General features: G+C 45.7%; 1 protein-coding gene and 1 long non-coding RNA gene across 3 annotated transcripts in view; one reads left to right on the top strand and one right to left on the bottom strand.

The window, feature by feature from the left end:
• NPAS2 (neuronal PAS domain protein 2) overlaps positions 1-23,151 on the bottom strand; it is a 195,022-nt gene extending 171,871 nt beyond the window's left edge. Inside the window, exons 1-2 of the mRNA XM_032469704.1 lie at positions 23,047-23,151; positions 19,027-19,166 (exon numbers count right to left, since the gene is read on the bottom strand). The gene's annotated coding sequence lies outside the window, so the exon portion shown is untranslated. The remainder of the gene's footprint in view (positions 1-19,026; positions 19,167-23,046) is intronic.
• On the top strand, positions 1,474-10,684 carry LOC116660379. 2 transcript variants are annotated; one of them, XR_004315859.1, is made up of 4 exons: positions 1,474-1,542; positions 1,774-1,938; positions 9,029-9,176; positions 10,019-10,684. It is a non-coding gene; the product is annotated as an uncharacterized LOC116660379 (long non-coding RNA). The 2 variants fall into 2 exon arrangements; XR_004315858.1 differs by having other exon boundaries at positions 1,505-1,552.
• Positions 23,152-23,726: the final 575 nt, after the last annotated feature.

A 23,726-nucleotide genomic window follows, 5' to 3' on the forward strand; every position in this document is an offset into this window, starting at 1 on the left:
CTTTGTCCCAGGTCTCAGTGGAGTCCCTGGGACATGCCCTGCCAAGTGAGGTTCCTTGGCTTCACACAGGAAAGAATTCAAGAGTGAGCCATAGTTGAGTAAAAGTAGATTTAGAGAGATGTACTCTGGAGGGTGGAGGGGGAGTTGGTTAAAGTAAAGGTAGATACAGACTACATACTCCATAGACGGAGTGTGGGCGTCTCAGAAGACGAGAGAGAGAGTACGTGTGACCACGAGGTGCAGTGTTGCTAGTTTTTATATGCTAACAAGTGAGGAGATTATTCCAACTACTTTGGGGAAGGGGCAGGGATTCCCAGGAACTGGGCCACCGCCCTCTCCCTACCTCTCATGGTCAGCCTCAGGTCATTCACCAGGCTAATACACTACAATGTGTACAATGAAGCGCAAGGCCCACTGGAGGTTGAATCTCTCACCGCCTTGGGCCTCCAGGTCTACCGGGAGTTGACTTTTCCACCATCTTGGTGCTAATTGCTGTGTCGTTCCTGTGTCCTGCCCCCTGCCCTCCTGTCTCAGCTCTGCTCTTCTTCTCAACCACTGACAGTGTGGTTGGCATTGATTCAGCCAGAACCTCGCCTTCGCCTCCTTTTCTCCCTACATGTGAGTTAGTGAACTTGATTTTCTTTCTGCCTGGTGGGGTGTAGTTAGGCCGAATGAGCTTGCTGACTGCATGTCTGTTGCAAGCAGTCTTATCTCATGCTCCATCTCCACTGCTTGTTCACTGTGATTTCTAAAATTCTGGGGGAGCTTTGTTAAACGTTTCAACCAATTTGGGTGAACTCTGTTCACAGAGTATGATCACGTGACCTCTCTCTTCTTTCATTTCCTAACACCCTTCCCGGGCTACAGATGCCCAGTTTAACAGAGGACAAATCAGTAGCCCTGTAATAACTCTCAGGAAAGTGCAGGGAAAAGACAATGCTCCCTTGGCGAAACAAATAAGCCAGCAAGCTCATGTTCTTAGAAGAAACTCAATTCTTAGAAACTCTCCCCGTCACACGGCTGCGAGGACAATTGCAGGTTAATTAATTTAAGTGAATTGAAAGAAATAAATACTAGAGAACATTTTGCAAAGATGGCTTTGTTGGTGTTTTAAATTGAAACTCCACAGATGGAAAAGCCTATTTAAGTGATCAGTTCATTGAGCAGGCTTCTTATTTGTATGCATGGAGAATCCGAGAGCCAGGTCCACGGGTCTGGCCAAGGGGCTGCCCATGGGAGGCAGTCATCACTGTTTACTCGCTTTCCTCCAGCAGGGGCTGCGATGCAGAGACCAAGTTCCTTGTTATTTATCTTTGATGAAGTTGTTTTCCACTGTTAGGAAAGTTCTCAGTTCATGTGAGAGTCAGTCACCTTTAGCCAAGAAGGCCAGCTGGGCAGCTGACTCAAGGATCTCCAGCCTTGGAGGTTATGGCTGAGTTAGGTGGGCGGGGCTTCAGGGTCCTCGCTGAGCTGTGTGGGGAAGGGGCCTCTGATTATTCTGTGCAAGGAAGCCAGACAGAGATGGGATTCTGGGACAGTACAGTAAGTTGGGGTAAGGTAACAAGCCCAAGAATGGGCTGCCTCTGAGGAGCGAGGAAACGGGATGCGGGTGAGAGATTGATGGCCTGCCTGGCCTGTGGCTGGTTTGCTGGGGGGAACTGGTGTATTGTTCGCAGAGTCTGTGGCCTGAGGTACAAGCTGACAGGCCCCTGCCCCTTGCTCTGCAGCTGCGCATGCTGGGACCCAAACCTGAGCACCTTCTCTCTTCTACAGGAACCCAGTGTTGGAGCCTTGGTTGCTACTTCCTGTTCTATTATTTCCTTTTCATTCTTACTGACGAGCCATGAAGAAGGGATGTACTGTGGGGTCACAAGGTCTCATGTTCAAACTTGACTTTCAAACTTTAAAAGCAAGAGAGAAAGGGCCAACTCCAATCTGGTGAGTAGCTGGGGCCCGAGATGAAGGTGGCAACTCCCCGCCAACTCGTGAGCTCTGTGGCTCTTTGGAGAGTTTGGGTGACAAGGTTTACAGACACTGAGACAGGGGGTTAAGGCTCCAGGTTCTAACCCACCACTCCCTAGCTGGACGTAGGCAATTCATTTAATTTTCTGATGCTTTGTTTCTTTACCTACAAAATGTGGATGAAAGTACATATCTCACAGCTTTATAGGGTGGAATAAGGATATGGCATATTTTAAAGTGCTTTGGAACCACAATCAGTCATTCAAATATAAACAAGAACTCACAGGAGCTGAAGACTGCTGCACTGCATGACAGGATGATGTGGTCCCTGGGTGCGGAAATCTGATTATCACGGCCCATCTCTTGACTTGCCATCATTCCCTGACAAGGCTCAGAATTTTACCCAGCCTCTAGTGCAGACTGAGGAAGTAATACACACTTGTCATGTCATAGGCACTTAAATGGTCACCTCCTTCCCTCAGTTATTGATGGGAAGTCGTATCCAGGGAATGCCATTCCTACATTCACTCATTCTGTAAATATTGCGCATCACTTGCTCTGCGGCCTCATGGATTTGATTTGACAATGTGAGTAGGGCTCACTGAGTCCTTGTACGTCTTTTAGGGAGGCTCTGTGGTTCATTCATTTGGCAACTCCAGCGCCCAGCACGGCTGTCTGACAAAAAGCAGATGCCCGGGGATCTGACAGATGAAAGGACAAACCAAGGGCCAGCAACGGTGGCTCTTTGTCTTTGCTAATGCTTTTAAGGTCTTCTGAATACTTTTTTGCTAAAAAGCCAGCCAAGCTCAAAGAGCTTTTCCCGGGGACTCCCAACACTGCCAGAGATCTTGGTATGTTCACTTGATACTTTTGCAGAATTTAATAGGCCAAATAATTTATATTTCATTCCAATAACTTGAGAAGTAATACATCAAGAAGGTTATTCACCGGGGGAAGTAGAAAAAGTAAATTATATGCTGAACTTGACTGTGGTATTGTGTATGTGTTGGTCCTTAGGTTTTCTTCAGTAATATGTAATGCAGTCTTGCAGCTAATCAAATAATGAGAAGTCAGGAAGGAAGCACTTAAATGTTGACTGATTGCTCTTTGTCTCAAAGGAGAGAAATCACGTTTATGGAATTTCGTCTCCTCTGTTGTCATGAAGATAGGGAACTTCATTAAAGTGAATATGCCAGCACTGTGATTTAGAGAGAGATTTTAAGGAAAAAACAACTGAATTCAAGTGTCATATTTTGGTTTTGTTTTTTGTTGCTAACGTCGTACTGATTTTTAAATGCAAAACCAGTTCAATGTCCATGATGGATACCCTTGAAAGTCTGAACAGGGGGCCCTTCATAACTCCGTGGTCCTGATGCCATAAATTGGCTGCAAAGGTTCAGGTAGGTCATGGATGATGTAACTGATGGAAACTGATGGCGAACAAGTGTAGAAACAGTTCTGAGGAGGAAGATAATTCGGAACTTGGATTAGAGATGCTGGAGGAGATCCTGTCGAATTGTCCAGCAGGTAATCGAAATATGAGTCTGTAGTGCATGAGGGAGGACTAGGGAGCAGAGTGAGTTTGGACACTGTTTAGAGTCTAGAGCATACATTGGCAACGTTCTTTCATAAAGGGCGACAATAAACACTTTAGGCTTATAGGCCATAGGGTCACTGTAGCAACTCTGCCATTGCTGTGCAGAGGCATTCATAGACAATATGTAAATGAGTTGGGTGTGTCTGTGTTCCAATATTTATTTAAAAAACGGGTTGGAGTGTGACTTCCGGGGTGGAGACAGGGACGGGTGAAATTTGCCCAACAGGCTTTGGTTTGCTGACCTTGGCTCTAGACTCTGGGAATGAATGAAATTATGAAATGAGTGTGAAGGGTGAACAGTATCCAGAAAAGACCTTGGCAAATGCCCACCTCCAAGGAAAAGGCAGAGGAAGAGCTGGGGAAGGAAAGAGAAGCCTTTCCAGAGGGAGGAGGGGGGAACCAGAGAGCAGAGTGCTTCAGAGATGAGGCTGGTGTTTTAAGGAGGATGTGTGTGCAGTGATGTTAGAACACTGCGAGGAGGTCCCGTGGGACGGGCATTGAACAGAGGCAGTTGGAATTCGTTGGTAGGAAGAGATTTCCGATTTTTGAGAACGGCAGTTTTAGGGAATGGATAGGCATTTAAGCCCATTCAATGCAGATGGTTGTCAAGGTGACGGGTGGGGAGGTGTGTGAGATGGCGGGGAGCAGGAAGGGAAACCAGGAAGAAAGGGTGGTTTCTTAGACTAGGAGAGACAGGTAAGCCGGCAGGCTGAAGGGGAAAAGCCAACAGATTTTCAAGACACCAGAGAGAAGCAGTCCTACCCGCAGGGATTCCTGGAGGGAGTGCAATCAGGACCAGAGGAGAGGAAGGAAGGAAACCCACGTGTGTTGAGTTTTACTCTGTGGCAGGTGCTAGGCTGCACCTCATTAAGCCTCACCAACCCCATTACAACATCGCAAAACACATACTGGCACCCTACTCTGCTCGAGGCTACCGTGTCCTCTCCTCCTTGCTTCCTTACTCCCCGATTCTGCTCAGGGCAGCAGCGTGCCCAGCCAAAAGACATCTTGTCACACTCCCAAGCTGCCAGGAGTGTCCCTTGACCCAGACCTGACCAGTGTGTTGTCAGGATGGGGCTCTGGGTAAGCTGCTACTTACTCTGATTTTTTTAAAAAATACGGTCAGCTGGCACGTGGCTTTTGCCCTTTGCCCACCATCTCGTGACCTTGAGGATTAAACTTCATGTGCTGGTGAAGCAGGAAGAGTGAAGGAGCCTGGTTCCGTGAGCAGGGGCACCAGCCCTGGCCTCTCCATCCTTAGACTGCTTTTTAAGTGAGAAAAACAAACCCCAGAATTGTTTCCGCTGTTTGCTTCCTATGACATGGAGTCAATGCAACCTTGACCAATAGAACCTCCTGTTTTTCCCCCACGGAGGGCGTGGGCTCAGAGAGTTTAAAGTGCTTGAGCAAGCTTGCTTGCAGCCTTGAGACCTCAAGATGCGCTCCCAGAACGTGGCCCACAGACTAACAGCTTCAGCATCACCTGGGAGCCTGTTAGACACATGCAGCCCAGGCCCTGCCCGCCCCTGGTCTACTGAGTCAGAATCTGTTCTCACGAGCTCGTCCTTTGGTTGGTGGGTGCAATGGTTTGAGAAATGTTGGCCTGGATAATCAGTAACAGAGCTAAGATTTGATCCCAGGCCCATGTGGTTCCAATGTCCACACTCATCTGAAATGAGAGGTAATGAGAAGATATGGGTCTTCTGCAAAGTTAGGATGCCTTTTGAAGTAGCAGGAAAGGAAGCTGAGAGAACCTTGGCAGAGGGCCTCCATCTTCCCAGGATGAAGGGGATGGATGCTGGGATATTCATTGCCAAGCAGAATGCTCTGTGCACCACACTGCTAAAATACAAGACCACCTGGGCCTTCAAGGAGTTCAAAGGTAGTGAGGAGGTAGTGGGCTCCAGATCGCCTATCTCAGAATCCTATTGGCATTTGTTAAAAGTCAGATGTTCCTGTCCTCCCCGGACATACTGAGAATGGAATCCAGATGCCAACATTTAACGCTGCGTTCAGGTTGATTCTGACGCACGTTGAACTGGACGCCTACGAAGAGATGGACGCAACAGAGGAGCACAAAGGAGGACATGAACTTCCAGGGCTCTTTGAATCGTGAGTCTGTCTTCCAACCATGACTCATCTCTCCTGGCCTAAGGTCTCTGCAAAAAGGATAAACCAACTCCCACACCTCTCAAGTCCTTGAGGAGTATTTTGGCTAGAACAAACCGGCAGCAACCCCCTCCAGGACTTCACAGAGCCATAAATCAACACTCTCCGGTAAAGAAGTCCAACCAGCCATGAATCCACCTTACTCAGACTACAGTTCACTGTCTTATTGCAAAGGGAGCCATGGGAAACAGTGCCAGATATCCGAAGCCAAGAGTGATGACACCCACGATGATCCACTGCCCTTTGAGCACTGCTTTTGATTCCGTGAAAAAGAACCTTCTGTTGGATTCTCCCTGGCCCTCCTTGACACTTCTTGGTTAAGTTGAGACTTTGCCTAATATCAGAAATCAAACTTCTGTGGCCTGCACATTGGAGGTTGGGCTGGAAAGATGAAAAGTGATTATTTGAGCTCATAAAATATCTACCATCTGAACTAAAGAGAAGCAATAGCACTACTACCCTGGTCCATCGGTCATCTGGCGCCTGGACAACCACATCAGCTCCTAGCATGACCACATCTGTCTCTCTGCATCCACTCTCGCCCCTACGGTCAGTTCTCCACCCGCAGTCAGGGAGCGCCTGTGGGAAGCTCTCCAATAACTCTCTACTGCAAGCATGATAAAAGCCAAACCTCTTGAGATGGCCTTCAGGGTTCATCTGGCCCCTGGTCAATCTCTGACCTCGTTTCTGGCCACTGTCCCCTCAGTCACTGTGCTCTGGCCACACTGACCTCTCCGGACTTTAATCTCAGGGCCTTTGTACTCACCGCTCCCCCCACCCAGGATGTCCCTCCCTCACGTCTTTGTGTGGCTGCCTCTCCTCCTCCTTCTCCTCACTCAAGGCTGAACTCAGGTCTCACCTCCTCCGGTGGTCTTCCCAAATACCCCATGTGCCAAATGCCTGGCACACAGTAGATACTCAAAGTGTATGCTGAATGAATGAATGAATGAATGATGAGTGAATGAACGAACTGCTGTACAAGCACTGACGTGTGTGTTTGAGAGACGTGTGACAACTCCTCGAGTTTGTTAATCAGATGGCATGTTGATAACGTGTGGGTGGGGACCACATGCTTTGCACATACTTTTCACACCTAGATATTCACGAGTGAAGGGGAGATCTCTTCATAATTAGACCAGGTCACAGGAGTAAACCAGGACTGTCCCAAGCAGGCTGAGATCTTGGCCACCCTAACTGCAGGTAATTATGAGTATGACGACTTTCTTTCCTACCAGATGACACGAGGGCCAGGGTCAAGCACAATGACAGGTACACAAGATGTACATTGAATGAATGAACAATATGTCGTATTAGCCGCCCTGACTTAATGGAAAAGCTGGCTTTAGCGGCTTGAGCCACATGCCAGCACAGGAACACTGCACTTGAATTGTTGGTCCAGTGAAACCACAGTGTTTGTGCTTCCATGGCAGGTGCAGCGGGACCATCGGTAGTTTCCCTGAAGTCACCAGCAGCCTCAGAAATTTATCAACCCCCACAGAAGGCCTCCTAGGAAGTGCATCATTTCCCATGTGGAGAGAATTTTCCAGTTTACAAGGCTCCCACATGTATTTTTGTAACCATCCTAGGATATGAACGTGGTGATTTCACCCCTGGGCTACGGATGAGGAAGCCGAGTCAAACGAAGCTGAGGCTTCAGGAAGCATGGTCTGTCCATGTCCTCTCATATTTCCAGCACCACGCAGCCTTCTCCTGCAGGCACCCACAGTTCTCCACCCGAGGACCATCGCAGGTGGCCCTCAACCAACAGGACAGGAGTCGGTAGGCGAATACCCCAGCTTCCTTGTCCCTCTGATGGAACAATTCCAAGGTGCCTCCCAGAGGCCCCAGGAGGACTGAGTACACATAGTGGTAACAGCTCCTTAAAATACCTTTTATGTAATAATTAGTGTCAGCAAGGGTGTAGAGAAACTGGATCACTTGTGCTGTGTTTGTGGGGATGTCAGATGGTGCAGCCACTGCAGAAAACACTACAGTGGTTCCTCAAAAAGTTACACCCAGAATGAACCACAGGATCCAGCAATGCCACTTTGGGGGAATGTTGCCAAAAGGGGTGGAAGCAGACACTCAGATACTGCACATCCAGTATTCACAGCAGCGTTATTCCAGCTGAAACACAGAAGCAACCCAAATGTCCTTTGATGGATGGATGGACAGATGGATGAAATGTGGACTATACATACAATCAAATATTATTCAGCCTTTAAAAGGAAGGAAATCCTGACCCACACTACAACTTCGGTGAGCCTTGCATTTATGCTAAGATGAAATAACCAAACACAAAAGGACAAATACTGTATGATTCCACAGTAAACTTACAGAGACAAAAAGTCGTACAGCGGTTACTCAGGGGTCAGGGGAGGAGGGAGTGGGAGATGATCGTTTCTAGGTGCAGAGTTTCAGCGTGGGACAGAAAAAGCTGTGGAAACAGGTAGGGGTAACGGCTGCACAACAGCGTGAATGCACTTACTACCGCTGAATCGTACACTCAGAAAGGGTAAATTTTATGTTATGAACATTTTACTACAATTAAAAAAAAAAAGAAAAAAAATCCCCACCTTCCTTTGGTTTCCTTCCCTAACCTGTCCCACATTCCCATCAGTTGTTGCGCTCAAACCCAGGTCTCAGTGTCTTCTTTCCAGGAACCAGCCGATCACAAGGCTAATAAACAGTAGAGCAGGGATGTGAGCTCCAGCCTGAAAACCAGTCTTGAGGCATCAAGCTCTTTGGGGTACACGAACACGTCCCCATGAGGCTGGCAATAAAATAAGACTTACCGGTTCGAGGCCAACATTTTGAGATTCTGCCCTGGCAGCCCTTCCTCTATGCAGCCTCCTTGGCTAATTGGAGAATAAAGCCTCTGACTGTGCAGGAGAAAATAAAGCTGCAACATTGCCTTTTATTCCTGGAACCTCGTTCTAGTTCCCTAGTTACCACGTAACTGCCTCTGACCCTTTGTCTGCCACTCTTCCTGAACCACACAAGGAAGAAAAGAGTTTTAAAAAAGGTTTTGGAGAGAAGAGTTTTATCCAAGCTGTATATGGATTTTGAACTTTGTTTCTTAAATTTATTTCAGAAATCTTTAAATCCTAAGCATGGGAAATCTAACTCCAGTCTCCTTCAGAGAAATATAATAGTATAAATATAATATAATAGTTTCTCCTTTCAAGTGAGGCCGTCCCTAGGTGACCATTTCTACCTTATGCCTTCCGAGGAACACAGGTACAGGCGAAAGCCTGCAGAAAAAGTGTCACTTACTCAATCTCATGGGTTCTGACCTAGAACAGCAACATGCCGGCAACTGTCTTTACAACCCCTGGAACACTCCACGGTATCCAAGAACACCGATTCGGAGATCTAAAATCTGCATTCTTCCAATCACGAGTACCAACCCTTGAGTGAGCCATTGCATCATTTCTCTGAGTGAAATGTAAGTAAACAGAATGAAAATCGTCAGGGCTCCCAGGGAAGTCAGTGTCATTTTATGAAACTTGCCTTATTTATCTGTGCATGTATAATTGGATTATATAAAAAAAATACATTATCTAAATGCATTTCTTGTAAGTTCTAGGAAAAAAAGGAACTGAAAGTCACCGTTTAAAAAATAAATCTTTTTATCACTTATATGCAGAATCTAAAAAATAGTACAAATGAACCTATTTACAGAGCAGAAACAGACTCACAGATGTAGAAAATAAACTTACAGATACCAAAGGGGAAGGTGGGGGGAGGGGTATATTGGGAGCGGGGGTTGCCAGATGCACATTACAATGTACAAAATAGGTGAACAACAAGGATTTACTGTACAGCACAGGGAACTATAAACAATATCTTGTAATAAACTGTAGCAAAAAAGAATAGAAAAAAGAGTATATATACGCACACATACATATGCATAACCAAACCACTTTGCGATCACACCTGAAACCAACACAATACTATAAATCAAATATCCTTCAATGAAAATAAATAAACCTCTTAGCTATATCAAGGGGATTCTTTGTCCCATTTACTCTGAGCATCACGTATTTTCACCTCTCTCCTGACTTCTTCACTCTCGTTAACCTGCTGGCTGTACACTGCCATCACGCAGTCCTAAAAACGAGACAGGAACCCCACTCCAGCCGCCCTCTGGAGCCTTCCTGGGTTGAGTCCATCGCCAAGACGATGAGTCAGTTACTCAGAAAGCAGCCAGGTATTTCAGTCACGCGTATAAACAAACACCACCACCAACAAAACGTGGCTCACAGTTTCCGTGTATTCATTTTTCAGGCCCTTGTTTGACAAGACGCTGACCCAGCCGCATGCCCCTCCCGCTGAAGAGGCGAACCGAACGGTCAGACAGTGAAACGTGCCATCCACGACACTCTGAACGCCGTGCAGCAGTGAGTCTCCTCATCGCTTGGAAGTCTTACAGGTTTGGACCACATAAATGTTCGCTCACTGAGAGCGCCAAAGCCCAGAGAGTTGGGATAAATTTTGATGTCCACCACTTGAAACACCATTTCTTTGAAAAACAAGCTTTTGAAAACCACTCTTACTCCCAAGGTCCCCTGGCCCTTTAGTGGCCCTTGTCCGGCCATCCCTTATCTTACCCCCCTCTCAGCCCCTCCACAAACCACCTCTTTCTTCTGCAGGTAGAAATCATCACTCGTGCTGAGTGGCGTCTGCTCCACACAGAATAAAATGAAAATTAAGTTGCTCAGTGTAATTTCATCAGTTTGCGCCTGATTCTCACCCAGCCGGTGTCTCAAGCCTGATCAAATCAACCACTGACAGTTATGTCTGCTTTAACGGGGTACCCTGCGCTCACAGTCACCGATGTGATACAATTCCAAAGGGAATTTAAGGGCTGGGATGTGGGATCGGGGAGGTGGGATGCTGTTCCATTACTCTCAAGACAACCACAGCATTCTTCATAATCTTATAATTAGTCAATTATTGGTCATTGTCACAATCACTATCACACTTTGCATAACCTACTTCATGTATAGTCACACTAGGTTTATAATTCCTTGTCCGTGTGTCCACTTCCCCACAAGGCTGTGAGCTTCTTATCTGTCTATCCCTAGTGCCTCCAAAAATCCCTGGAGGCAATGGGGAGTTAGTCAATGGTGGATGAAAGATCAGGCTGGAACATTGTACTAGAACCAACAAAGCTACATTTTATGATAATAAAAGTAAAGACCATTTAAGATGAAAAAAACTGCCCCCAGTGTGATGCCTCATACAGAGTGGATGCTCAAAACCACCTGTAAAATTCTGTAGGTTTTGTGCCACCGGCTTTTATCTATCGAGTGCCTAACTTTGCCTTAATTATCAAGAACAGAGAATCACTGTAACCTCTAAGCTGGAATCTTAAATGGTTCCAGCTGAGTTTGAATTCACTGGGAAGACAATTCTTGAGTTCTGGCTCTATTACATTCTACGTGTGGATAATCAGGTAAGTGATTTGAAATTTCTAGGCTTTCGTTTCCCATCTCTAAAGTAAGGATAACAACAGCTACCTTGTGAAACTGTTTAGGGGACTAAATGAAATCAGTTATGTGTAGCGCTACCTTCTGAGTGTTCACGCACATCCTTTCTTCTTCCTCTCGGTTTAGCTCAGATAATCTTTCAACTTTAGGAGGTCAGGATCATCCCTAAGATAACTGGCTAGTCCCACTCCCCTTTCTGGTGGTGGGTTTAGGCTTGGAGGTAGACTCTGGTTGAAGTGATGTCAGGGAATATCTACTGGGGATATTCAGGGAGGGGTTTCCTCATTCGTAGGAAGAGATGTGGAGGAAGAGTCTATCTCTTCTTCTGTTGGGCGTTGTCATCTTGAGAACCAGTCAGTCCCACAGTGATGGCGACGGGGAGCCTGAGGATGGCAAAGAGGGAGGGCGGCTTTGATGTCACTGAGTTGCTGAGTTCGCCAACTTGGAATTATCCTACCTTGGGACTTCTGTGACGTGAGACAGTAAACCTTTATTGTTTATGCCATTTAGAGTTGAGTTTATTATTGCAGTTGAAAGCATTTTTATTGCTGGAATGCCTAGCACACACATGTATTCTACAAATATAAAACTCTACTCCATTTAGTCCTTTCTTATAATTCCCAGATAAGAATGTCTGAGAAAGCTGGAAAGGATGATACTCAACTAAATTAAAATAGACTCGAGTGAAATGACTCTTATAACTTGACAATTCCTCCTTCTTCTCTTCTCTTTCAGAGCTTGCTGATTATGAATCAGAAAATCAGAGACAAAGGACAGACTAGGTGATAAACGTAGCCCATATGGCTCTGTGAGAAATATTAGAAAAATAAAGTGAAAATACAAACAAACATGCGGTTTAACTTCACACCAATATTATTCACTTGAAACTGGTGTCTTGTTAAAACTCCAGCCTGTTTTATATTCACAGGACGTAGTAAAAATAGAAAAATCATAAAACCAAACAAGTAAAATAAACGGAGGCTACTCTTGGATTGGTGGTTGGGGATTACTGAGTGTTACCAAACTAGGTTTTGTTTTTCGTCTGTTTATTTTGCTTTGTTTTAAAATCAACAGACAACCTTTGAATAAAAGAGGCTGCCAACTATCTCAGGAGAAATCTCTAGGAAAAGAAAAGCAAACACGATTGCATCGCTAAGCAAATCTACCTGCATTGGAATCATGCTGCAAGAATCATGGAAGTATCTGAAAGACTGACTTTTTATTGCAAAGGACCCTGAAATTTGCTTGCAAGCTAGGTGTAAGTAGGTTTTTCCACAATGGACATTCCCTCTTTGGTCTTCAATGAGTCTTAGAGTCTGAGTCTTGTAAAACTGGGCATTACAACTCACTAATTGATCCCAAGGACTTGAATAATGGGCAGTATGGGTCTGGTGGCACTCTCACTGGGGAAATGGATGCTCATTTCTGATTCTTAACCTAAATGTTAGTGGATGACCCAGGAGAGCCCAGAAGCCCAGCGCAGGACCCTCCATCTTTGTCTGAACCATCATGGAAAACCTGCTTTGAAGCTCAGGTCCCTGGTTCGAGCCTGAGGGGCCATCTCTGGGGTCAGAGGCAAGAGCACTGCCTTAGACTAGGGCAGGCCACTTAACTGGTCTAGGTGACCTTTCCTCGGTTGCACAATGAGGATGATAACCTGCCCGGACTGCCCCGGACACTAGGAGGCATGATGCTGATAAGGTGTCCCTTGGGCTTTCTCAGAAGTGTGGACGGCGGGACTCACCTGGTGTCACAGGCTCCCTGATCCTACCTCCCAGCAGCCAGAGGTTCCTCCCTCTGCTCTCAGCCTCCGGGCTCTCCTTCTGGCCAGCAGTCAGCTTACATATATGCAACACGCCCTATAGGCTCAGGACTCATCAGAGATGTGGCCTCCAGTTCTCTTTTTGCTTCTGGAAGCTTCCTAGGGTCTTGTTGTGGGGTGACTGAGGGACTTGCATGCTTCCTTCCTTGGGTGCTAGAAGGGCACTTTCATTTGGAATTTCTGTGAACTGAAGGCAGACCTGTGCTGCCAGAGCGAGTCTGGTGGAGAAGTAACTCTCAGGTAGTGCCCACTCACCACAGCCTCCCTCCCCGCTGGATTCACTCTGACCCACTGGAAGAGCTGGTGTCCCAGGTACCCATCACTGAAGGGCGGGGGACCTCTGGGAATCCTAAGGAGAACAGCTTTTCTCTTGTACTAAGGCTTTTTGTAGCTGGTCTGAGGACAGAGTGTTTGGATCTGTTCATCCCCAAACCACAGGAGAACTGCGGTGAGCCCAGCCTCAGTTCCCTCGGCTCCAGGGTCCTGGCTCTGTGCTAACGCTTACCATGCCCCGAGCATTGAAAAGAGCTTCGGCTTGGGAGAGATGCTAATCTGTGCTTGAATCCTGGCTCTGCCACTCACCAGCTAGGCAATCTTAGATGAGTTACTTATCCTCTCTGAGCCCTGATTCCCTCAAGTCCAATGCTGGGATCATAACCCCCAATTAGAGGGCCTGGGGTGAGGATTAAATGCACACAGAGCTGGTGCACGGCAGATGCGGGAGAAATGGTGAGTACTATTCCTTCCCCATGTATCACGTGTGGTTCACTCGGCGGCAGACCATCTGCAGAGCTGGATGACAAGCTCTTGGAGAACAGAAGTTGTATCGTATTTGTCTTTCTACTCTTCACGTCCACCCCTGACTTGACCCTTAGGTGTTGCTCCAGAAATACTTTTGGAAAGAAGGGAGAAAAAAGATTCACAAATCTGAAACTTCCAGCCTTCCAAATGTAGACAGTTGAGGACCTGTGCTGTTTTTGTTTTGGCGGCTCTTGTGTTTAGCAGATGTATGGACTCCGTTTCAGTTTTCTCATTCAGGTCGTAGTTGGAAATTATACGCCACCTTCAAACTGTGTAATCCATATGGTGAAGTGAAATGTTTGCTCAACTCCATGTTTATTGTTTCTGTATCAGTCAGGATAGGCAAGGTTATGCTGCTGTAACGAACTCACGCCCATGTACTTCTCACTCGTGTCCAGTGACAGTCAGCAGTGGAGGTCTGATGACTGGGCCTCCACTAGAGTGTAGAGGGAAGGGAACATAGTTAACGGTGCACTGGCTCTTCGAGCCTCTTCCTAGTAGGGTCATGTGTCACTTGCCCTTGCATTTGAGTGGTCAACCCACTCAACTAGATACACAGCCGTCTAGTCTTTCTTCGAGCCCAGAAGGAAGAAAAACAGAAACATGTGGTGAGGGGAACCAGTGGCTCCACACTTCAGGAAAGCAGAGGCCACAGCTTCAAAAAGAAGAGTTTTAACACAGAACTGGGTCTTCTGCAGCCACTGGAAGAGCTGCAGGAGCACAGAGCAGAGGATCTCAGCCTGCAGCTGAGTAGCCAGAGCTTCTGGGAGCTCACCTGGAAGCTGTAAGAGTCCCGAGAAACCCCAGGAAGCTCCTGCCAACCATCTCGGCCAGCAGCATCTTAAGAAGCTGCCACCTACTCAGTTTGCTGTGTATACTTTTAAATGAGTGCTGTGAACCTCATACCTGCTGGCTGCCCGCAGGGCGGCCTGCAGCATCCTCCTGAGAATCTCTCCTTCTTCACTGCCTGTTCCCCTCCTCCACCAGGCCCCGGGACTCTGCTTGCCCACGGAGAGATGGGGGGCCCTGGGGGACATTGGCAAGGTGGCCCCACCACCACCCAGGAAGCCTCTTTGTCCCCACAGGCCTCAGACTCCATCCTTCACCCAGAGACACTCCGCCCCTTAGGGACCCAGCAGGGACCATGGGATCCCCAGCAGTACCTGCGAAATCAAGCACCAAAATAATACCCCAAGTGCTCAGAAAAATCTGTCATTGGAAACACAGCCCTTATAAGCAGGCCAGGACCCCATTCTAAATGCACAGAGGTATAGAAAATTTAATGAGGAACCAGAGTCTCCAGACATAGCAGGCAACATGCCCAGAATACACTCGGACACCACTCATCATGACATCACCCAAGAAGCAGAAGAACCTCCACTTGAGCGAAAAGAGGCACTGCCCTCATGCCAACCTCGAGATGAGTCAGGCGTTGGAACCATCCGACAAGCTCTTGAAAGCAGCCTTCACGGAAGGCTTCAGCAATCAATTATGAACTCTCTCAGGGGAGGGTGGGTGGCTCCTCATGGCCTCATGAGGAGACTGGTTTCATGTCGTTTAATTAAAGATAACTTTTTTTCCCCAGCTTGCTGTCTATGCTGCCTCTTGAGCAAGCAGCTGACATGTCTCTGCGTAGGAACCATGCCCTTCAGAGGAGCTCAGGGCTGGAGGGGCCTCAGGAAGCCAGCCTCTGCCCCCCACCCCACCTTCATTCCACGAGTGAAAGGGGGGCCCCCTGGACCCACAGCTACCAGGGGAGCAGGGACTGGCACCCGGGCACCCTTCCCAGCTCAAGGTTCCCTGCGGTCACCATGCCACCCACCTTATCATTTTAGTATGAATGTGGCCAGAAACTGTTCATTGCAGAAAATGGAAAACACAGAAAAGCACGCAAAGAAAAGCCCCTTGTACCTCTGCTGCCTGGAGAGAACCTTTGTTGGTTACCACGCATATTCCTCTAGTTCTAAAAGCTACATTTTAGAATTCAAATTAGGCTTGTGCTAAACATTCACTTTTGTATCTTGTTTTAGAAAAATGAATAACATGTTTGTGAAAAAATTTCTCATGCCATTAACCTCCTACAATAGGATTTTCCGTGGGAGGGAAACAACTGAAGTAGCTACCCTGCATTAAAGGCCTAGCACGTTCCACTTCACAGGGAGGATACAGAGGCACAGAAACATCAAGCACTTGTCCAGGGTCGCACAGCGGGTCGGTGGCAGGACCAGGAGGGAGCCCGGGCGGTCTGGCTGCAGGACCCGGGTCCCGGGTCACTCTGCAGCGGCGTCTCTTCACCGCCACGTTTAATGGATTTAAATAGCAAACACTGTGGCTAGTTATGGTCCTTACAATCCTCGCTCTGATTAACAGCCGTGTTTTTAGCAACCTGTATAGACATGTTGGCATAAATCTCTGATGATTCTCTTGGCAAAAATTCCTAGAAGTGTAATTGCCGAATTGACTCTTTTGAAAGCTTCTGTTCAGCATGTGCCAAATTGCTTTCCATTCTTCAGGGTGGGGAGCATGAACACATCCTTGTCACCCACCCTCTGAGCTGAGAAGGCAAAACCTGTCCCTTCTACAGTTTCCTAAGATCACTAACCAATTCTAGAAGAAGCCCGCCCTCATCTTTTCAGCCCACTTCATTCATTCAACAAACACCTCAGTGCCAGGCACTCAGGATGTAAGGACCAAGGGCTAAAAGCTTGTAAACAAATGTGTGTACTAGACCGAAGTGTGGATGCCAGCGGAGGGCTGACCTACACCAATGCATCCTCTTAGGCCAGTTACAGATTAAAGGGCCTTTGCAAACCACTTAATATTCTAAATTCATGGCTTCTCCCTTCATAAAATGGTTATAGCATTTGTCTCATAGGGTGCCAAAATATTAAATAACAGAACATATGCAATGATTCTTTATAAGCTGTAAAACCTAGTTACTACTGAGGGGGCTAAACTGCAAAGGGGCTGCTGTTGCCAGAGAGGAGGTGTGGAAGGCAGAGCCTGCAGTTTGGATGGACCTTGGAGGTGAAGAGAGAGCATCCCGGGCCACGAGGAGAGCGTGACTGATGAGCTCCGCCCCAGTGGGAGGCTGCCCGCTTCTCCCTTGGGAATGTTCCCACTTCCTTCTCCATCGTGGTCGCCCTTCTCTGAACGGCTGGGGAGAAAAGTAACGAGATGGCCCTACAGAGACACAGCATCTGGACCATTCCTGCCTGGAGGGGTCTGTGATTTGGTTTAAGCATGAAATTTGGATCTAGGGCCAGTGTCTCCCAACATGGAGGCCGCCTCTACATCACTCTGGAACATTGCAAGAGCGCCTGGTCTCCACCCCTGAGCTGCACTGAAGCAGGCTGTCTGGGAATGCGAGGGCTTGAGTATTGTTGCTTTTTAAAGCTCTAGAAGTGATTCTGATGAAAAGCAGGGTTGAGAACTGCTGTTTAGTTCTTGATCCATGGACAGAGCAATTCATCTCAGTAAAAACAGCCTGCCATCCATTAGGTCAGGCAAAGTTAACTCTGTTTGCTGCTGGTCCCCAAAGGAGGCCACCTGTGCTCCCAAGATGGGGCCAGAGGATCTGAAATCTTGTTGGTGGACCAGAGATTTTGGTCTCCTGCCCATGTCCTTAGAATTCCAGGCTGGTCCTCCTGCCCTGTAGTCACGGGCTCTGGAGGTGAAGGCTGCAGCCACACACTGCCCAGAGCAGAGCACCTGCCAAAGCTCACACAGCTGTGCACTGCCTGGGTTCTCCTGCACAACTCTTTGAACGTCCTCACTGCTCACACACACCCTGCCCAGCTTTCCACACCACCTGCAGAACTGAGGGAGGAAACTGTATCCAAACAGCCCCACGCACATCAGAGCTACTATTATTACTAACAACGTCCCTCTCCATCCATCTTGATTTCGTCCGTGCTATTATTATTTTAACATTGTGTTATTGTCTGTGTCCCCAGCTGGAGGGTAACCTCCAGGAGAGCAAGGATCTTTTTTTTGTGTCACTAGGCACCCCAGTGCCTAGAAAAGTGCTTGGCATACAACAGGCACTTAATTGACATGCAGTGTATAAATGAATGAATGAACAAGCCACATTGACTGAAAACTTGTTATGTGCCAGTTCCTTTACATCCATCATAACATTTAATTCTCGCAACAACTCCAGGAGGAAGGTGCTATTATTTAGTCTCATTTTAGGGCAGAGGAAATGGAAATTTTGAGGAGTTCAGACAGCTGCCAAGGTTACACAGGTGGTAAGAAGTAGAGCTAGGACTTGAACCCACTGCTTCCCAGCTCCAAAGACCAAGCCCTTAACAATTATATTGTACTCATTCCTTTTGTAACCGAGCAGGACGTATGGGGACTTCTTAGAACAGACCCTTCCCCAAGTCCTCCATCTGCCTCTTGTCTTTAGAAAAACTTTAGTCTCCTAGGCTTCCCCGAGTTCCAAAGACGATATTTAATCAGAGAAATGAGAAAATGCAGAAAGAAAGGAAAACAGTCATGCAGGACAAAATAATAATAATTTAGCCATTAAACAAAGTCAAGGACCTTTAGTTCCTCCTCAGTGGCCGTAGATAATATTCTGAGCCGTGTCTTTGAGCCGTTCTGCAGACACTGAAACCCCCACCAGATGGAAGAAGTTAACTGTCTGCTGCCCACAAGCACGGAACCCGCAGACCAGCTGGAACCAGGAGGTTGATGGTGTTGACACCTGATGACCTCACCACCGACCAGAAAGAAGAATGTCCACGAGCTGATCATGAACCCCACCACCCCCTGCCCCACCCTGTCTTTAAAAACCTTTCCCTGAAAGCCTTCAGGGAGTTCGGGTCTTTTAAGCACTAGCTACCTGGACCCCTTGCTTGACGCCCCGCAATAAACACCGCACTTCCTTCACCACAGCTCTGTGTCCGTGCATGGGCGAGCGGACCCGAGTTTGGTTGGGTAACACTTTTACCAGGGATGGTACACAACCGTATCCTCAGCAGGCACTGGCTGCAAATCTGGGTTTACTCTGGCTCTGAATAGTGCGTCTGTGGCGCAGTCTCCAGATAGTGGTGTTTCCTGCACGGGTTATTGCAATCTAAGGGCCGAAAAGGAGTCAGGGATGAAGCTGATCGGACAAAGAAATCGTGAAAACGCCTTTGCCTACTCAAGTTCAAAGTGTCTTTTTATCTCACCTCAACAGTCCAGCACAGAAGGTCGGGCTCCACTCCGTGAGGTCATCCAGGTTCCCAGCTGGCCCTGCTCCTCTGCTTCAGTAACAGGTGGCTGTCCTCTGGCCTGAGGCTTGTGGCTGAGAGCAGCTCATGAGCACCACCTCCAGGAGGAGATAAGGAAGGACAGGGACTCAGCTTCTTTTTCAAGGGGGGACTCATATCACACGAGCCAAAACCTAGTTAACAGGGCTGCCTCTAGCTGCAAGGGAGGCTGAAACCAGGCTCCAGCTGGGCAGCCGTGTGCCCTTCCAACACTCGCACAGAGAAAACTCGTTATTCTAAAGAAGAGAGTAGGGGACAATAACAATTTCTGCCATAATGTGTATTTTTTCCTGATTAAAAAAACTACCCCATCAAGAAATACGACCTTTAGCTATGTATGAGTACATGCTCTATCATGCAAAACTGGCTGATTCTGGGAAAGGGAAGAGGTGATTAAAAAGACTGACCTTTGGAACATTTTTCCATAAAATATACCCTCTGTATCTTTCTAGATGTGCTATTGGTTTGTCATATACTGAAATGTCTTGGTACTTTTTAGTAGACCGTTTAAAATTACCATAAAATACTCAAATATAAAATGCCAAGCAGTATAGTAAAAATACTGATCTTACGTGAAAAAAAAAGAAATATGATTTTAAAAATATGTTTTAAAATTAAGATACATGACAATAGACTTTTCGGTATGAACAGTTCCATGAATTTAAACACACCTTTGGATTTGTATAACCTCCTCCACAATCAGGACATAGAACAATCCCATCCAAAAAACCCCTGTGCCGCCTCACCCTAGTCACACCCTCTTCCTGACTCAGCCCCTGGCAAACACCTGTTTGTTCTCCATCACGATAATTTTATCTTTTCAAGAATCTCATATAAATGGAATCATATGTATGGAATCCTTCCAGACTGGCTCCTTTTGCCTTTGAGATTCATCCCCCTGGATATATGTGCGTGTATCCAATAGTTTCTTCCTTTTTAATGAATTATGTGCTGTTTTGTGTCTTTACCCATTGGAGGATGGTTAGATTGTTTCCAGTTTTGGGTAACTATAAATAGAACAGCTCTGAACATTTGTGTACAAATTTTTGAGTGAACATAAGTTTTCATTTCTCTAGGGTAAATACCTAGAAATGGGATTTCTGGGCTAAATGGTATCTGTGTATTTATTTTTATAAGAAACGGCCAAGTCCCTCTGGAGTGGCTGCAAAAATTCACACTTCAATTAGCAATGTGTAAGAGTTCCATATTGCTAAATCCTCGCCAGGACCTGGCGTTTTTAGCGTTTTTAATTTTAGACATTCCAATAGGTGTATAGTGGTATTTTGTTGTAGTTTTAATTAGCATTCCTCTCCTGGCTAATGATGTTGGACCTCTTTTCACACGTTTATTTGCCATCCATAGGCTGTCTCCCATTCAAGTCTTTTGCCACTTTCTTTCCACTGGATTGTTTGTTGAGTAAGACAGTTTTTACAATTTTGGATTCATGTTCTTTGTCAGATATGTGATTTGCAAGTGTTTCCTCTCAGTCTATAGCCTGTATTTTTATTCTTTAACAGTGTGTTTCACAGAATGAAGCTCTCAGTTTTGATAAAGTCCAAATTATCACTTTTTTCTTTTACAAATCATGCCTTTGCTGTGATGTCTAAGAACACTTTGCCTAACCCCAAGTAGCAAAATTCTTCTCGTAGCTTTTCCTTGAAAAGTTTTAGAGTTTTATGCTTCACATTAGGATCTATGATCCCTCTTGATTCAATTTCTGTGGAAGGTGGAAGGTTTAGACTGAGGTTTACTTTTCTGTGTGTATGAATGCCAACACCATTTGTTGAAAATACTATCACTTCTCTATTGAACTGCCTTTGCACATTTGGCAAAAATCAATTGTGCATATTTGTGTTTATGTCTGTACTCTCTGTTGTGTTAATCTTTGAGCCTCTCCCTCTGCCAATACCACACTATCTTAATTATTGTCATTTTAAAGTAAGTCTTACATTTGGATAGTGGATTCTTCCAAGGTCAATATTCTTTTGGCTATTCTAGTTTCTGTGCCTTTTACGTGGATTTAGAGTCAGCTTCTCAAATATAAAAAATTCTGCTAGAATTTTAATTGAAATTTCATCTAATCCATACATCAGTTTGAGAATTGATATCTTTCCTATGTTGAATATTCCAATCCATGAACATGGTATGTCTCTCCATATATTTAGGTCTTCTTTGATTTCCTTCATCAGCATTTTAGAGTTTTCAGCACATATATTCCACATATATTTTGTTATAATCATACTTACTTATTTCCTTTTAGGGTGAGCTCTCATATACAGTACTTTTTTGCTTTCAATTGTTCACTTCTAGTATTTAGAAATATGATAGAGTTTTGTGTTTTGAACTTGTATCCCAGAATGTGACTAAACTCACTGTTACAGACCTAACTGTATCCCTTCAAAATTCATATGTTGAAGGTCTAATCCCATCATCTTGGTTGAATTTAAATAGTTTGTGGTTTTCAAGAAATTGGTCCATTTCACCCAAGGTGCTGAATTTATATATGTGGAGTTGTTCATAGTATTTATTTACCATCCTTTCAATGCTGTGGGGTCTGCGGTTGATTCTCTTTTAAACACATCCCACAAAGAGGCACATTAAGTTGATTCTTGTGACTTCTCCACTTGCTAATAACATTCTCTTATGGTCTTTGGATTTTACATGTCTTTAAAGATTATAAATGGATTTGCAACAGGAGTGGCATCTTTAGATACCAAATATAGGGTGACGGTTGATTTCTCTGGTATGTGAGTCTTCTGCTGCTGTCAGGACCCCATCCCCAGCCTGGGAGAGCTCCCGCCAGCTAGCTCCCAGGAAAAGACTAATACAAGCTCAACCACTTGTTTTCAGTTCTTCCCCCCATGTCTTGAACCTCCCCCTCCTATCAGAGGCAAGAGATGAAAGCACAGTACTTCTCTCTTAGAAAACCTTCAACCCTGCCTTAACATTGTTTCCAAGTCCTTATTTAGTATTTTGGAGAGAAGTTTGGAAGAAATTAATAATTTGGTTATCTGTTATCATTTCTTCTTGGGAATCACTTCTCAGAATAGCTAAACCTGTTTCCTACAGTGAGGAAGGGGCACAGGGATTGCCTTCCTGTCACAGATCAAGAAGCTCTGTTCCTTTAAAGTAGATGTCATTTATAGAAAGCCTGCAATATAGCTGGCTGTTATAGATTTTATCTTTATTGCTAATAATATCAGGGTGGGGATTCTTATTTTCATTTCACGGACAAGAACAATGAGGCTAAGAGATGTTCAGTTCAAGAGTTTTTCATGCTTCTGGCTGTCTGTCTGACCCTGAGAAAACGACTTAATGAGTAACTAAGTCTCAGTTTCTTCACTTGTAAAATAAAGATAATAATATAACTTACAGGGTGTTTGAGAATTAAATATGTCTGGCACATAGTAAGCATTCAATAAATGTTGCCATCATCCTTGCTGTTATACTTATACCATATATTATTTATTTGAAACTTGTTTATAAGAAAGCATGTTCTGAATTTGTACTAAATCATTTTTAAAATTCACAATTATTGAATACGAAAAAATAAAGCCATTTGCTTTCAATCAGGAAAATCTTGACTAACCAAAACTGCAGAGATTAATCCCAAAGTTAATTTTTTTTTTTTTGGTGCCTTCAGATCAGGTTAATAAGAAATGAGCAGAGCATATTTAAAATGACAGCCTCAGCATTCTACAGAGAAAGCAGACTTCTCTCTTCCTGCCAACATTCTTGGTCCTAAGCCAAACCTGGCTGGTCAGAGCCTTCAGCATCCCAGACAGCCTTGCCTGGGTGCATTAGGTTTACCAAGGCAGGAAATGGGCTGATGTATTGTGCAAGATAGGATTTTGGTTCCCATTTCTCTCTTCTCTTCTTTTGTCATGTGACCTCACATTGCTTCTCAATAGGGTAGGCGAGGCAGACGTCCTCACTCACCTGGGTGTGGCCATCTGACTTGATTCGGCCAATGAAATCTGAGCAAGTGATGCTAGCAGCTGCTTTATGGTTTGGCTTGGATGCTTTGCTTCTGTCACCTGCCATCTGCAATGAGAAGAATATGCTTTGGGTGGCTGTTGCTGTTGGTTCTGCCAAGTGGTGACATGTGGAGTGGACATGAACTCCACTGTGGCTCAGAGTCAAGCCCAGCTGATCCCAGCAGAGCCATGGGGCCTGAGACCCCTGAGCAAGGAAAGGAACATTTGTTATAAGTCACTAAGCTCTTGAGATTGTTATGCAGCAAAAACTGACTAATTACATGTATTTTGGTGACTTTTCAACAAAAATAATTAAAATCTATTGTGTGTGTTGATAGGAGGGACTAGGTATTTCACACACACCTTGTCAGGAAATCCATTTAACCAGGTCAAGGGTATAAACTAACTCCACAGCACTCGGGTGGAAGACACATCAGGTGTCTTTATATTTTGTAAATTCACTAACCCACTTTTTGAGTTGGTGGGAAATTCCATCTCAGGCATGTTTTTGAGGTCCCTGCCCTCCTTGGGTGGTAAGGAGATACTAGTGGCTCATGACTGCTGCTGTGAAGTATCTTGTCTGAGCCAGTGGGGAGCCTTCCCATCATGTGGCCCCACTTTCCTCTTTTGTGCTGAGTTTGT

Source organism: Camelus ferus, chromosome 28, assembly GCF_009834535.1.
Source record: "Camelus ferus isolate YT-003-E chromosome 28, BCGSAC_Cfer_1.0, whole genome shotgun sequence".
NCBI lineage: Eukaryota > Metazoa > Chordata > Mammalia > Artiodactyla > Camelidae > Camelus > Camelus ferus.